The 17,910-nt window shown below is 37.1% G+C and overlaps 1 protein-coding gene across 4 annotated transcripts in view; it reads right to left on the minus strand.

Annotated features, from left to right (window-relative positions):
* faf (ubiquitin carboxyl-terminal hydrolase-like faf) overlaps positions 1–17,910 on the minus strand; it is a 1,099,079-nt gene that overhangs the window by 993,830 nt on the left and 87,339 nt on the right. The window lies entirely within an intron of this gene.

Raw genomic sequence — 17,910 nt, forward strand, 5'->3', positions numbered from 1 at the left:
TTTTGTTGTCTGTTGATATCTGCATTCCAAATTGCAGCAATTATGCTTACAGAATATGTTGATCTTTGGAGTTCATTTTAATTTCTTACTATGGTTATTTGGTCATCTGCAAACAAAAGGGTATTAAGTATATTCCATGATCCAGTTTAAATGCTGGTTTTATATTTTTCTTCCATATAGATATTAAATCAGAGTGATGACAGTGAGCAACTTTGATGGACTCCTTTGATGGACTGGAGCCCATCAAAGTCCATCTGATTATTGATGTTCATTTTGTAACTGTTTCATTGATTCTTACAGCTATTTGGTTGTTTTGATACATGTTAGTTATTGCCTGCAAGCAGCTGATTTGGAATGCTTAGCTTCTTGAGTATGATTCACAGCATGTTTCTTAAGACTTTGTCAAAAGCTTTCTGATAATCTACAAATGCTATGTGTCTTTCTATCTTGAATTCATAATGCTTGTCCATAAAGATTTTGAATGTAAAAGCTGGGTCAATACATGATCATCCTTTTTGGAAGCCATTTTGTTCTTCACAAAGTTTATCTTCTACATGTGATTTAAGTTCTAAAGTTAATACTAATGCATATAACTTATAACCAGTATTTAGAAGACTTATTCTTCTGTGGTTTTCATAGTTGCATTTATTGCCTTTTTTATATATTGGAATGATAACGACCTTATTCCAACTTTCCCGAATTTTTCCTTGCTGCTTCCTCCTCTTATCCCTCTCATCCATCCTAGGACAGGTTGAGACCACTCTAAATGAGGGGGTTACTGGCATATTAATGCAGCCGGTTTGCCACCCCTCTGGTGCATCCCCTAAGGGCAATATTCATGCCTGTAATCCATGTCTGTTCATGGGGCCGGTTTGCCTGCTTGCGGGATGAAAAACCTCAGATAAACTGGGGAGAAAAATCCTTGCTGCCAGATGTTAAATAATTCTAGAAGTAGTTTGATGAACAAGATGACTGCATATTTAATAAGGTCTATATTTATTCCATCTTTACCACAGACTTTTCTGATTTACTTTGTTGTATTGCTTGTTGGATTTCTTGTGATGCATTTCTTTCACTGTATAGTTAAGAATTATGTCAGTTTTAGTTTCATTACTATCTTATCATAAGTTTTGGAAAAAATTCCAGTCAGATTTTCTCTTATTACTTCAAGTTTCACTTTTCTTTTACCTCCTCATTCATGTTTCTTAGAATTTTGTATGTCTTTGATATCTTCACTGTAAGATTTCTTTCCAATTTTGCTATGAAGTGATCCATGCTTTTTTTTTTTTTTGCTATTGCTTTTTTAAGTTTATAATTAATTTCTGCTTCTAGTGATTTTGTGTATATCCATTGTTTATATGCTTCTCTCTCTCTTGCTGTTGATTATTGCTTCAATATTCTCATCAGTTTCTTATTCCCTTCTCCTCTTTCATTTATTTTTTGTTTCAAGGCATTCTGTTACTACATGTATTAATATGATTTTTAAATTATTCTATTCAATGTCATCATTTTCTTTTATTTGTTCTAGTTTTTCATTTATTCTTTATGAATAAAGGTATTTAATACTTTTATCATCCAAGAGTGGAACTCGAACATTTCTGGGGATTTCTCTTACACTGATTTGGAGAATTTTAAACCATCTTGGGAGTATTGTCAATTTACCTTGTGATAGATAACTATCTGATTTTTATTTGTGCACCTCTAAACATCCTACTATCTAGTATCATATTAGCTGTTTTCTTATTAGTTATTATATAGTCCATTATACTTTTAAGGTTTCCTGTTTTTCAAGTGAATTTATAGCAATCTGATACCCCTGAAAACAGCATTCATAATTTTTAAGTTATATCCAGCGAAATCCCAAGTCTGCATCCATTTCTATTGTATGTAGTTTCACCATTTGTTACCTCATATGGAATGTTCCTTACTCTGGCACTGCTGATTAATAGATAATCATTCAGGTTTATTTTATCTTTAATTTTTGTATATCTGAATAGAAAGGGGAGGAGTGGGGGAAGGAGATCACAATTATTCACAATGTGAATAGAGATCACAGTTATGAAAACTCTGAGAAAAATGAGGATATAATGAAAATATCAGAAAAGACATTGACATTATTAATATTTATGAATGTGAAAACAAGCTATCTAAGATGGTACATAAGCAAAACAAAACATGAAAGGTTAACAAAAGAGGAATGAAGCAAAAATGGCAGGGAAAAATACACCATTTTGGCTTTAATACAGATTGGGTAATGCAATTTGGAATACTTCAGAAGATTGAAATATACATCATCATCAAATTCCTGACATGTACCCTTAAGGGGGTGTACAAGATATGATAGCTACATGAAAAATTTACCTCATTACTAACTTCCTATCTATAATTTTCCTCCAAATCAGTCTGTTACTTGTCAAGACTCCAATATTATCATTATCAGATCTTATATTTCTATCGTCTAAGGCACATTGTACCGTATCAATCCACCTATATCTTGGTCTTTCTCTGGGTTGTTTTCCTGCCAACCTGGCAGAGAACACTTGTTTTGCTAATCTTTCGTTGCCCATTCTGTTCAAGTGACTATACAACCTGAGATTAGCTCTGCTAATGCATTCCTGGATGCTGACAACATCAAGTTCTTTCCTAATATCCTCGTTTTTAATATGATATTGCCATTGATGCCATCTATTCACGCCTCTAATCTTTCTCAGGACTCCCATAGCTGCGGTCTCTAGTCTTTGGTCAAATGTTTTACTTCTTACCCAGCTCTCAGATACGTAAGTTAAAACTGATTTGAACACTGTCTTGTATACAGCTAATTTAGTGTTCCGACTAATTTCTCTCTTATTCCATATGAATTTATTCAATTGACTTCCTACAATACCAGCTTGGTTGATTCTGTTGTCTATTTTTATATTTAATTCCATCTTCACTAAAAATCGTGCCAAAGTAGATGAAATGTTTTACTGGTTCCACAGCTTCCCCATTCAAAACACAGATTGACATTTTCAACGATTCTACCTATTTTCATTGTGTTTGTCTTTTTATTGCTGACCTTCAAATCATATCTATTACAACAGCTATTCAATTTAGTCAGGGAATCTTGCAGACTTGTAGCGGATTTATTTAGAAGTATAACATCGTCCACATAAAGCAATGTGCTGACATTAATATCTCCAATTCTGATATCATGTTTAATACCACTTTCCTTCATAATGTGATCCATACAGATAATGAATAACAGAGTGGATAATGTGCATCTTTGTCTCACCAGATTTAACATTAAACCATCTTCCTGTACTTCAATTCTAACTGCTGACATGCACATCAAATAAAGACTAAGTACTGCTTGATATAATGTCCCATTGACACATATAACTGTAGCGTATTGTAGCAAACAAAGTGAAGAGACCTCAATAAAGGTCGAAACTAGTCTTGGTTGTGGCCCTTCCCTTAATGCATAACATTAGACATATCCGCAAGGAGATGTGTTTTGCATTATGGGAGATACTGAGATAGGAGTGTTGGTAGCTTGCTCCACCTTTGCAAGGAGTGCCCTGGTGTTGTACCACCTTACCCCAATCCTGAAGATACTTTCAGGCGCAAACTTTGTTTGCTCACACTTGGATAAAGGATTAAACTAAATTTATTATACTCTAACCAAGTGAAAAATAAACTTTCAACATCTTTCTCTAAATCCAGAGTAATTTATTAAAAAAGGGTGGCACACCATTTGACAACTCCTATAGGTAGAGATGACCTGCTAATGCTTCTACCTGGTATCTCCACTTGGGCCTGGCTCCCACTGAAGAGACCTCAATAAAGGTCGAAACTAGTCTGGGTTGTGGCCCTTCCCTTAATGCATAACATTAGACATATCTGCAAGGAGATGTGTTTTGCATTATGGGAGATACTGAGATAGGACTGTTGGTAGCTTGCTCCACCTTTGCAAGGAGTGCCCTGTTGTTGTACCACCTTACCCGAGTCCTGAAGATACTTTCAGGTGCAAACTTTGTTTGCTCACACTTGGATAAAGGATTAAATTAAATTTATTATTATCTTCACCAAGCTTTTCTTCCACAATTCTTCTCAACCATTTCTCAAGTATAGTGGCACAAATCTTGCCCAGAACACTCAGTAGGGAAATACCTCTGTAATTCTCACATCCAGTTTTATTTCCCTTTTTTATATGGGTACTATTATAGCTCTACTCCAATCATCGGGAATTCGTCCCTTTGCCCAGGCCTTCTGAACTATGCAGTACAGCAACTGTAAAACTTTTATACCACCATACTTCAGCATTTCTGGTCGAATATCATCTACTCCTGCTGCCTTTCCACATTTCAGGCCTTTGATGGCTTTTTCTACTTCAAGTATGGATATGCATTCCTGACTATATGCCTGTTGAGTGTTTTTTTTACCACTGTGCTATCACTGCTTGTTTCATTTAGCAATTTTTCAAAGTAATTACTCCATACTTCAAGGATATCTTTTTCTCCCATTTTCATTTCACCTTTATCATCTCTAACTCGTTCCTCCATTTCTAAGCTTCTTCAACAACCTCCAGAATATCTTACCACCTTCTTGATATTTATTTTCTATGTTCTTGCCAAAGTCCTCCCATGACTTTTGTTTAGCTAGTTTTACAAAATGTTTAGCTTTCTTATATTTATCTCTGTATTCTCTAAGATCACAAACTGACTTATTTGCCAAGAACTTTTGATTTGCTTTTTTCTTTTCCTTCACTGCCTCCTTAACTTCCTATGTCTGCCATGGAGTTCTAATTTTTCTATCTTTTCAGACAACCTCAACACATGCCTCTCTGTCTGAAACAATCAATCAATTTTTTCTTCTGGGTTTGTCACCTGAATCTCCAAGGTTTGGTTCCTGTTCTCAAACTCTTTCATTTTTTCTTAAATAATGTTTGTGTATTTTAGTCTGCAGTTCATATCTGAGCTGCTCAACTTTTATTCGCTTTAAAACTTTCTTACGTCATTCTTTTCAATATTAAATTCAATTTTATCCTGCTCAAGACTAATGTTAGATCCTGAATGGACAATTTTTAGAAATTATTCATTCAGAATCTAACATAAGAATTTGGCTAACTCAGATAATACCTGGTTGACAGCACATAGTTCTGAATTTATGTTGCAAAAGAATTTGTATAATAACATGTAAATCGTACTAAAAAAATCTTGTAGTTGAAAGTTAAACTGAAGGATTATGGGATTAGTGAAATTTTAATAAGGAAATTGTAGTATAATCTTGTCCCATTAAGCAGTCTTAAACTTAATAAGTCGCCAAAGAAGTTAAGAGTATGAGTGCAAAGATCGAGTTACATACGCACATATCAGCCGTAATGCCGCCAGCTAGAACGTACGAGGAAGATGACGTATGCAGGATTCCTGAGACTACAGCACCTAAACGGCAGCTAGGACTTGATCACCTTAAGGGCATGAAAACGAAGGGTTGTATGGGAAAGAAGGGATGAAATATAAGCGGAATGCACGCGATAATGCGGGGCTTTTTTCTGGTTGTTCCTGACTTCACTTCGAAGATTCCTGAATAGTGAACGGAGTAGGGATGAGCGAGATAGATGTCCCACTGGAGTAGGAGCAGAGAATGCGCTGTATCGAGGCAGTGAGAATTTCGAGTCCGTGAAGAATGTAAAATGGACAACGTAGTCGTAAGCCCATTGCAGAAGCTACCGACGGAAGGAGGACCCGAAATACACGTGGCCATTAACAGACCTTCGGAAGAAAAAGATTGGGTAACGTAAAGACCTTTGATGTATGTTTAAATGAGACAGAATTTAATGTTAGATCATATTAAGTGGACATTTCATAGTGGACTATAATAAGGATTTGAAATTTGAGATGAGTAATTCTGCTAAACAAATAAATGTCGGGAGTGAAATTTTAGCTGCATGTGACTGAGATTATATGTGAATTTGATATTTGTAGATGATTTATATCAGAATAGTAACAGATTGAGAAATGTATTTTAATGTAGCAAGAATTAAGAGTTTGATTTAGAATAACATAGTTAGCTTGTTTTAATGTTGCATAGAGTGTGAGTAATTGCCAAGTTGATCTATGAGTGTTTTCTTAAATTAGTATTGAGTAACTAACTTAGTAAGAGATTTTGTAAAGCTTAATATCCCATTTCAATTATAGTTGTAAAGTGAACTTGTTCCAATAAACATGTTTTATTGTATATGCCTGTTTTGTGCTTGATTTGAGAATTCAAATTACCACTTGCAAAAATTTAGAACCATAGCAGGAGGGAATTTAATGAGAGTGTTTGAGTAATAGATATATTGGTCACGAATGCAATTAGAACCAGTATCTATTTAGTGCATATTAGAATGAATGCCAGTTAACCTAGGAATATTTCCCTGAATTTTGAATAAGCTCCTATTATAGGACTCTGGCTGGCGCAGCAATAAAAAATAAATTTGCTAGTGTCCGAAAAGGAAGCATTCCTAGGTAGAGTTGATTAGGGCATTATTAAGGAAGTAAGTTAGTATATTAAATAACAATAAAGAAAGAAAACGAAGATTTAACACTAAATAGTGATCGCTTCCAATTTCAAATCCTCTGTACACTCTGCTGTCCTGCACCAGGGAGAAAACATCACTATCAGCAATAACATACTCAGTGAGACTTTTCTTATTCCTTGCCTCTTCTCTCCATGTAAATTTGTGCACATTTTTATGGGAACATTGTGTTAGTAATAACCAGTCTATGTCCTGAGCAGAAATCCAACAGGTATTTGTCATTATTATTAGATTTGCTCTTTTCTCCAAATTTTTTCAAAATATTTCTGTATGTCTGACAATCATTTCCTACTCTGCTATTCAGATCCCCAACAAGGACCAACTTTTCCTTTTTCATTGAGTCAGTTGCTTTCTCTAAAGCCTCAAAAAATCCCTCCACTTCTAGCTTAGTAGAACCTTCTGTGGGACCATAGGCACAAATAAGCCTCATTGTCCAGTTCCCCATTCTCAAAATTGCCCACATCACTCTATTTGAGACTGCCTGCCATTAAAGAAGATTAGCCTCGTATTTAGTATTGAATACTATGGCTACTCCTCCTTTTCGTTGATTGTCATTGCCTGAATATAACATTTTGCATTTATTACTCAGAAAGATCTCACCTGTTTTGTCTTTTTTTGTTTCAGTCACTCCTATTATGTCAATTAGGTGCTTATCTAATTCCTCAGTTAGCTCCATTTCTTTGCAATTCAAGCTTCTTATGTTGATAGTACCGATCTTGAACTCTAGTGATGTTGAGTTGGGTGTGTGTGTTAATATTTGTTCCAGTAGCTATCTTTTGCTGTTTGCCTTGGTTCCCTGGAGAAAACAACAGGGACCTTGTTTAATCTGGCAATGCCCCAACCAGCATGAAATTCTGTCATGTTGTACCATCATTTTGTATTTTGGTTTAATCCAATAAAAACACACTTTGGTGCCTAAATCCCAAATTGTCAGCCCATCCTCATTCGTTCAGTATCCGTTTAGAATACCTAACAGGGTGCACCCTGTTAGGTATCAATGGCCTATCACAAGAAGGTGAGGATTGTACATTAGTTCAAATGACCGGAAACCCTGGGCGGTTCTCCACATTCTTTTAAAGGCTATGTGGAGGTCTACTCTCAGTTATACAGCTTTACCCACTGGTTTGAACACCGTCTTATATACAGCCAGTTTACATTTTGCCTAATTTCAATGAATTAGTAATAATGAAACAGTACTTGTCAATATATGTTTATCTCAATCATTATTTTGTTATCACTGAAGTTATTTTCCTTCAGTTATATATATATATATATATATTTTTTTATGTTGGCCTATATACAAGAGGTTGGCAGGTTAACCTATAGTACATTAGTACCATATATTGGTGGTGGGTTGGAAAAGGAGAAACTTGTTTACATTTGATTTAAATGCCTGTATGTTGTATTCCTTGGGAAATACATCAGGGAGAAGAGTGTTCCACAGTACCGCAGTAGCAGGGATGAATGAAGGGGGGAAAGAACTTATCCTGTGGGTTTCAAGTTGTTCTGTGAAAGGATGTTGGGCAGCAGCTGTACGTGTTCCAATGAGCTTAGTACAGAGTGGGGGAATTATTGATGCTGTTTCAAATGAACATTTACCATGGAAATATTTATAGAATATACAAATTGCAGAGACTAAACGTCTTTGTGAAAGTGAGGGGAGCAAGATGGTGAGAAATGGGTAATTTATTAGTCTAATTGCTCTCCTCTGTATTGAGTCAAGCATTTTGAGGGAGCTTTTCGGAGCCCCACTCCAGACGTGAGAGCAGTATTTGAGAGCTGGGCGGATTTGTGATTTGTATAATGTTAACAGCTGTTTAGAGGTGAAGTAGTGTCTTGAGCGAAAGAGAAAATCCAGTTTCTTGGAAGCTGAGGATGCAATGGTTGTGATGTGTTTATGCAAGGAGAGGCTTGATGTCAGGGTAATTCTGAGAAGAGAAATTTCATCTTGTCTGGGAATTTGAGTGTTATCGAAAACAATGCCAGGGAAAATGGTTCTTTTTTTTTTTTTTGTGAGAAATAAGACAGAACTGGGTTTTACTGGCGTTGAAGTTGACAAGGTTATCTGAGCCCCATTGACAGATGGCTCGGAGGCCGGAATTAAGGGCAGTGGTGGTTGATGTTCTGTGGGTTGAAGTTGTGTAGAGTAGAGTTTGTCAAATGAAAGGGAGGAATGTAATGTGCTGTCATCTACAAAACTGTATTTGGTTAGAGGTCAACTGAAGTAGGTCTTTGATATATAGAAGGAAGAGGGTCGGTGAGAGAACTGAACTTTGTGGGACTCCAGCATTAGTTGGATGGTGAGAGGATAGGGAGCCATCTACCATCACACATAGTGTGCGTCCAGACAGTATTTGAACATGGTGATTTTGCAGATGGATTGCCAGCAGGAAGCTGGCAATCCATCTGCAAAAGTCCTGAGGTAGTCCAAATGATGGGGGTTTGCTTAGTAAGCCTTTATGCCAGACTCGGTCAAAGGCTTCAGAGATATCAAGTACAACTACTTGGGATTCACCAAATTTTTCCATGGCATTTGTCAAGTGACTGGTGATGTATGAGAGTAGATCTCCTGTTGAACGGCTTTGACGGAATCCATACTGGTGGTTGCTTAATAACCGGGTACCTTCAAAGTAGATCAGAAGTTGAGAGTTGATGGTTTCCTCCATTGCTTTAGATAGGACTGAAGTAAGTGAGAGAGATAGGGCGGTAGTTAGGTGGTGGCAGTGATTTGTCATCCTTTTTAGGAATGGGTTGAATATAGGCCAGTTTCCAGGCTTTGGGATACGAATCAGTTCTGCTGCACAGACCTTCAGGATAATTGGAGGAATGCCATCAGAGCCAGGAGACTTTTTTGTGTCTAATTTAGACAACGGGTTTGTGATATCTTTTTGGCAAAAGGATACAGGGGGCATTGTATGTTGGGCAGTTGGAATGACTGGAGGGCATTTGCCATTGTCGGTTATGTATGCATTGGAGTCGAAGTGTGAAGCCAGGACGCTAACTTTTTCTATTGGTGATGTTACGTAAAAGTTACGGCTAACTGCCTTGGCAAGAGACCAAAAGGCATGGCTGCCGTTTGGACAGGCTGCAAGCTTCCTGCTTTTTGACCGTTCAAATTCTGTTTTAGAAGTATTGATTATTTTCTTGCATCTGTTTTGGGCTTCAGTATAGGCTTTGAATGAGGATGGGGTTCTTGATTTGAGCCAGTTGTGGTATGCCTGCTTTTTCATTTGTACAGCCTTGGCACATTTTTTGGAGAACCAGAGTTTAGTTAGGGGACGGCAGTTCTGAGTAGTGTGAGGAATATATGTTTTCAGGCTAGTGAGGATTACTTTGGTGATATTCGTTCAGTGCATATGTTTGGGCTGGAAGACTGGAAACAATAGTCCAACCATGGGAACAAAGCATAGTAGTCTCAGAGACTGTCCCATTTGGCACACTGTTATAATGCCAAACTACTCTTGTGTGGGAGTGACTGTGTAACCATGACTGTGTTTTCTTCTGTTTGTTGCATGGGGGAGGAGATGAGCACTACGTTGTGGTCAGAATTACCCAGGAGGCTCACTATATTCACTGCATATTTGGAGGGGTCATTAGTAAGGAAAAGATCTAGGGTATTTGGGAAGTGGTTTGGGTTATCTGATATTCTGGTCAGTATTTGAACAATTTGTGTAAAGTCATTAGTGACTGCAAATGTTTCAGCATATCTACCTGCAGGATCTGTATAACTGGAAGAGGAAAGCCAATTGGTGTTATGGATGTTAAAATCATCCAGGAGGATGATTCTGCTGTTATGAGAGTGGGACTGGAGAAAATCTACTTTTAAGGAGAGGAAATGAAAAATCTCAGCATGATTGGTGGTATTATGAGAGCGATAGACAGCAGAAGAATTTGACTGAGTGGGGGAGGGGATATCTTCAGCTAAAGAAAGTTGAAGTTGGGAGATTCTAAGTTAGTTGCTCTCTGGCAGGGTATGTCAGAGCAGATATATGCACAGATGCCACCCTTGGATCGAAAGGAGTTAAACAGTGTATAGTTAGGAAGGTTGAGATGAATAGTGCTGGGGGAAGGTAAGATTTGAGTTTCTGTTAGAAAGAGTAGGTGGGGTTTGGTGGACTGCAGATGGTAGTAGATGCTATTAAGGTTGGAGTTGAGGCCACGGATGTTGGTGAAGTGGATATGAAATTCTGTGAGGCATGGATTTGACCCCAAGGGCCTTGCACGTTTCCTATGCAGTGCCTGCATACTGTTGTCCTTGGTGGCTACTAGTGGCATCACTTGGTTTTTGTACTAGTTTGGTTTGTTTGTAGTCTATCATCCAACTGTTGTCTCCATTTTGGCATTTTCCTTCTAGTTGTCTTCGGAGTTGGTGTCTTTGTTCTCTCTGAGCAAAGGTTAAATCAGGTCGAGCACATATGTGCGACTGCAAGTGTGCTTTAGCTTGCTGTTTATTGCTGTTATAAATTTTGATGTGTTTATTGGCGAACGAACTTTAATGAAATGTGGAAAGTTCATTCCATCCTTTCTTCTGTTTATGGGTCCAATACGATGGCATTGGACGATATTTCTGGGATCGAAATTGCATTCTCCTGATAGTTTGCCGACGTCTTCTTTTAAGTATTTACCGTTTTCCGTCAGAAAGTTCAGGAAAACGGCGTTGAGTTTCCTATTTTCGACCTAGAGCGACTCTTGTACCATTGATGTGATTAGTTCACGAGGTTCGCTACAGGCATGGGTGCACTTGCGATCGGGTGCTGGTCGTTGAGCATCTTGAGCTTAGTTTCCAACTTTCCGATTTTGGAGGAGAAAGTATTGATCATAGTATTAAACTGTTGCTCAAGGTTTTCAACTCTTTTGCCTAGGTTTAGTATCTGTTTTATGGAAGGGAGGCACATCGTACAGAAATAAGGCTGGTTAAGATCGGTAAAAAGCTTGCGCGCCGATTCATTTATTTTCGCGCAGGAAATATGTAGACAGTTGCAACAGAAATCGCACAATATACCTTTTTTCCTTTCTTTGACTTCAGTTTCACAGCTGCGGAACTTCGTAATGTCATTCAGTTTGTTGGTGATCGGTGACGCTACACTGACGGGACTTGAGGTAATCTTCCATTGTTGGCCTTTGTTGCCGCCATCTTTACTTCGCACAGTAGGCATAGCGCTTTCACGTGGCTGTTTTTTAGTTGTAAAAAATAGCTGATTTAATTGACTATGGGTACTTACGAGTTGTGCTGAAGTAATCAGCTGCTTAGTACCTTCTGTTACTTTTGTTTACTGCTTATTTTGCACAAAAAACACTTGCAATTACGATAAAATGCGGGAGCACAAGTTTAATGTTACTTATCCGCAGGCGCCACCTATCGATAACGTGATAAGGGAAGTTATATAAATATCAGGAAGTTATAAAAAAAAGAAAAATGTAATGAGATACATGAGATGATCACATGTTGTCCTGATCCCTGCAAGTTTAACATACTTTTTTCTTTTCTTTTTTTTTAAAGCTTTTTGTAAAAGCTTTCTTTGAAATTTAAAAGTTAATTCCACATCATCCAATTCCTCACCACATGTTATCAATGGCCTATCGCAACCAAACCAGATAACTTGGTTTTTTTACAAATCTAATTAATGCATTGACAGGAAGAAGAACTCTGCTGCCTTTGCATTAGGCCAGCTAACTCACTTTCAATTGAAAAGTCCTAGTAAAAGCCTCTTACATCCCATATGGAACTCAAATGTAGATCTTTTCAACCAAAGGCATTATCTTTATCAAATGGGTTATGGAAGCACTAATAACTACTACACAGATTAAAAGAACTGTTTAAATTGTTAACATACTGGTGAGGCATTCTGTCATAAAATATTACACATGCATTCAGATCACAAAACATGAAACTTTAACAAACAATTTAGAAAGAAACCACAAATAACTTGTACATGGTCTGCTGAAGGAAGTCATGAAGTATCTAACAAATGCAAGTCAAAATTAACACAACATGAGAAATTTGAACAAACAGAGATAATGTGCTAACCATGAACAAGTAAATAGAATGCAGCCTACATGTTTTCATTTACAGAATACAGCAAGAGCTGACCTCCTGATGAAAAAACAAACAAAATAATATATATATATATATATATTCAAGATATATCAAGTAATTTTATGTGACCTTGGTTTTTAATCCTATTTCTCAAGAAAGCAAACAGACAAGAAAGTCAAGTTTGCGCCTGCAAGTACTGCAAGTCTAAGGCAAACTGATCCCTAAGGAAGTGCCAGTCGAGGCAACTCGTGGTAAAGGTGGATAAAGCTCTGATCACTATTCTTAGTATTTATCCACCTTTACCATGAGTTGCCTTGACTAGCACTTCCTTAGGGATCAGTTGCCTTAGACTTGCAGTACTTGCAGGTGCATTGCACAGCATTTGCAGGTAAACTGTAGACTTAACTACGCAAACATTATTGAAGAAAAATGAAACAGTGTTTCAAAACAAGAATCACACCTTGGAGTCTCAGTTGCAAACTCTAAAGAAGACATTGATTGATTGAGCTGTGGAGCTATGTGGTGAAGTTTGTCTGCAGGGATAGAAAAATAAGAATGCCATGGTGGACACAAAAAGTTAAAGAAGCAGTCCTGGAAAAGAAAAAAACATACCTAAAGTTACTAGAAAATAAGTTGGCAAATGTACTAAAAGAATACAGAGAAAAAAGGAGACGTGAAAAGGATATCCTGGATGTCTGGAGTAATTATTTTGAAAGACTGTTTAAATGAAACAACCAGTGACAGAACAGTCGTAGAAAAGTTACAAAAAGAGCCAGAAATGATCAGAAATGCTTAAATATGAAAGCTTGCAGTGGTTACACTGCATAATTCAGAGAGCCTGGTCAGAAGGTTGAATTCCAGATGACTGGAGTAGAGCTCTCATAGTCTCCATCTATAAAAAAAAAAGACGAATAAAGATGAATACGAGAATTACAGAGGAATTTTTCTACTAAGTGTTCTACTAAAGAGATTGAGAAAAATTGTGGAAGAGAAAGTTGAAGAAAAAGCTGGGTTCAGGCCAAGCAGGGGTTGTCAAGATCAGATTGTCATTTTAAGACAAATATAATCATCCCTCGACTTACATCGGGCTTCCATTCCATCTGGCAGGACATAAGTCGGATTGGATGTAGGTCGATACATTAAATCAACAGAGTTATAGGAGTTAGGAACTTAATTGTAATAAGTATGCTGTCATTTTCATTTTTAAACCTTATAAAATTGTACTGTACTGTACTATGCGTTACTGCCACTATAAAATAGAAGAATAATTAACGAAATCTTCCTCCACCATCACATCTTCATTACCTTCCCTATGTGAAGGACCAGGCTGCGTCGTTTCTTCAGGTGTAACCCTTTTTTTTTTTTTTTTGATGAAAATGTCCAATGTGCTTTCCTTATTCCTCTTCTTCTTTTCATCATAAATTTGTTTATAGCAAATAAATGCATCATGTACTTTCCTTTCTACTAATAAGTAGCATTCAACATTGGGATCCACATCTTCAGCCATTTTGAGAACATCACTAACTGCACAGAACATTCTTGCAAGATCCTTCACTGTGAATTGTTTAATTATCTCTTCTTGTTTCTCTTTTCGATCTTCCTCTTCTGCAACACATTCCTCCAGTTCGACCAATTCTTCATTGGTCAACTCTTCAGGGGCACATTCTATGGGTTGAACTATGTTATCATCACTCACTTCGAGATTCAGATTGTTTTTAGGCCAACTATTTCTTCATTAAATTTACATCTTCATTTTTTTCAAAACTTCCAAAATCGTGCACAAACCTTTTTAATGTCTTTTTCCATATGCCACTCATACATTGAGAGGTCACTTCATCCCAAGCCACAGCAATATTTTTAATAGCATGATAAATGCTTTCCAGAATTGCATGAGAGCCTGATTATTTCCTTCAGTGGCAGAAATGGCTTGTGAAAAAGTTGTCCATAGATAATAAGCTTTAAACACCACAAATACTTCCTGATCCATTGGTTGGATCAATGAAGCAGTGTTTGGAGGGAGAAACCTGACCTTGATCTAGGGGGTGACGATCACCAATGTAAGGTGGGGGACCTGGAGCATTATCTAGAGTTAATAAAATTTTAAATTCTACATTTTCTTTCACTCAATAGCTTTCTAATTCACTCGCATAACAAGTGATTAAGGCATCCTCAAAAATTTTTTGAGTCATCCATAACTTCTTATTGCTCCAATAATGAACTGGAAAAGTATGCTCCTAACAGAATCTTAATACAGTCTTTAAGAGCTTTGAAACCAGGTATATTAGCTTTTTTGTGAATGAATGTCTGCTCGGGCATTTTTTTCCAAAACAAGGAGGTCTCATCCATATTAATATTTGCTGTGGCAAATAATTTCCCTACATAATCATTTTATCCAATTTCTCCACAAACTCCTTGGCAGCCTTCTCATGGGCACTTGCAGATTCACCATCTTCATATATACATCTTCACATCATGCAGCACAAAACATTGCTTGAATCTCATGAACCAACTGGAAGAAGCATTGAATTTGTAGTTGTAATTGGCCCTTCTTTCTCCTTCAACATGTTGAGGAGATTTAGTGCATTAGCAGTTATTGTCCTAGTGCTAAGGGGTATATGCTTGTGGTTCAGGTCTTCTAATCATGATGCAAGTAGCTTTTCCATATCACTGTTTCGCCGATTTAATGGAAGCAGATCCTTTCACAGCCTCTATGATTTCATCCTTATTTTTCAAAATGGTTGTCACTGTGGAATGAGACCATCCAAAGTCCTTTGCGATCACATTGATGGGCTTACCAGCTTCATGTTGCTTTATAACTTTCAACTTCATTTCAAGATCAATTGCTCGCCTCTTTTCCTGCGATTCTCAACTAGCTTTTTTGATTGGGCATGTAGGGGCCATGTTGCACAAACTATCATGAAATATTTAACAATAAATACACAAATAACCTATTTCTCAAACACAAAATCAAAAGAAGAACCGTTCAAGACACGTGCCGAATGCCGAGGAAGGTTGCCACTGCACATGATGCAATGTTGCTAAATAGAAACCTTTTTACGTTACATTCACTGGCGTCTTGTTTGAAAGTACAGTTGAAAATGTTTATTCGGTTATAGGATCACAGATGTATCTTTGAGTGGACATAAGTTGAGGGATGACTGTAGTTGAGAAATCTTGGGAATATAACAAGGATCTGTACTGAAGTTTTGTAATCGGAAAAAGGCATACGACAAGGAGCCCAGAGTAAAGCATTTCAAAACACTACAATTATTTGGAGTAAATGGAACATTATACAGAGCAATACATGTTTTTTAAGTTTTCAGTCAGCATTTGGAATTGAAGGAAATACAGGAGGATGATTTGATGGAAACTCAGTCATATGACAAGGATGGAACAATTATTTGGGATAAATGGAACATTATACAGAACAATACATAGTCTATATTTAAGTTTTCAGTCAGCAGTTATAATTGAAGGACATACAAGAAGATGGTTTGATGTAAAATCAGGCATTTGACAAGGATGCACATTATCTCCACTCTTATTCATCACATATATGAATCACATTATGAAAGAAAGTGGTTTTAAACCTGATATCAAAATTGGAAATAGATGATGACATACTCCTAAACCCATTTATAGGGCAAGTCTCCGGGATTCTCTAACTAAACTGAATAACGACTGTAACCAATTTGGCATAAAAATCATTAACACATTCACCGCCAACTACGAGTATACTCGTAGTGGGTAAACCTGCTTCACAAGCCAGCTACGAGTATACTCGTATGACGCTTACCGCCGGGAACGAGATTATTGTAGTGACCTTGAAGAAGTGAAAATGCTTGGCTTGTGGGGCTAGCATCAAAACTGTGTATTCTCATAGAACGTATATGCTCTGTACAAGCCAACTACGAGTATACTCGTAGGACGCTTACCCCCGGTAACGAGATTATCGTACTGACCTCAAAGAAGTGAAATTGCTCGGCGTAGGGGAACAGACCATTCCGAAGTAGCGTGGCAGCGAACGTGTTAATAAAAAGACCCAATTCATAAAAATAGGCAAGAAGATAAAAAACTTCAGCTACATTCTCAGTGAAACCTAGTAAAATATAGAACAAGTAAAATATTTCAGCTATTTAGGCACAGTTTTTAGTGAAGATGGTAAATTAAATCAGAAAAGAGAAAAAATAATAAGCAAAGCTGGTATGGTGGGGAGCCAGTTGAATAAATTTATATGGAATAAGAGAGAAATGAGCCAAAACATGAAACTAGCAGTATACAGGACAGTATATTCAAACCAGTTTTAAGTTTGAGTCCTCACCTTCAGCATCCTGCTCTCCTCCACTGTCACCATTATCTGGAACCTAAATAAAAGTATGCAATTCATTTGAGAGTTGGGTTAGAAATAAAGCAATTGATCAAAGACTAGACTACTGATATGAGAGTTCTGAGAAAAATTAGGAGAGTGAACAGATGACATCAGTGGCAGAATCATATTAAAAATGAAGATATTAGAAAGAACTTACATCGTTAGCATTCAAGAATGCGTGAGCAGGGTGAGGAATAGGTGAATTAAGGTTAGCAAAACATGTTTGATGCCATGATGGCAGAAAAGAGACCCAGAGACTGATTCAGTTAGAAGTACCTTAAAAGAATGTAATGTTAAACATGACATTATTGGAGTGCTGACAAGTAATAGGCTAATTTGGAAGAAAATTGCTGATAGGGGATTAATAATAAATTAATCCAAACCTTTTCATCTAGCCAAGCCAGCTCAGCATGAGGGAAATCTGGTTCCTGTCCTGGTAAATCCTCAACCTTCAGCATCCTGCTCTCCTGCACTGTCACCATTATCTGGAACCTAAACAATATGAAAATTGAACATACAACAGAATACAAATATTTAGGCACCTACTTTACTGCAGATGGAAAGCAAGATAAAGAAATAAAAATAAGAACAGCCATAACTAAAGATGCATTCTGGAAAAATAAAGATCTGCTCAGAAGTTCTGTGAGTATCGAGACAAAGAAAAGAATGATAAGAACATTAGTGTCGCCAATTTTCACATATGGAAGTGAGACCTGGATATTCAAAAAGAGAGTAAGGCAACAGATAATGGTCTTTGAAATGTGGTGCTATAGGAGAGCTCTGAAAATCCTATGGATAGAACATGTGACAAATACAGATGTCCTACAGAGAATGAGAACACAGAGATCTTTATTACAGGAAATGATCCAGAGAAAGATTAGATTGGCAGGACATGTACTGAGAGGTTCAGCTGGACAGAGGATACTAACAGTTTTAGAAGGAAAA

This window comes from Typopeltis vanoorti, chromosome 12 (assembly GCF_054136105.1).
Source record: "Typopeltis vanoorti isolate ZY-2024b chromosome 12, IOZ_Tvanoo_1.0, whole genome shotgun sequence".
NCBI lineage: Eukaryota > Metazoa > Arthropoda > Arachnida > Uropygi > Thelyphonidae > Typopeltis > Typopeltis vanoorti.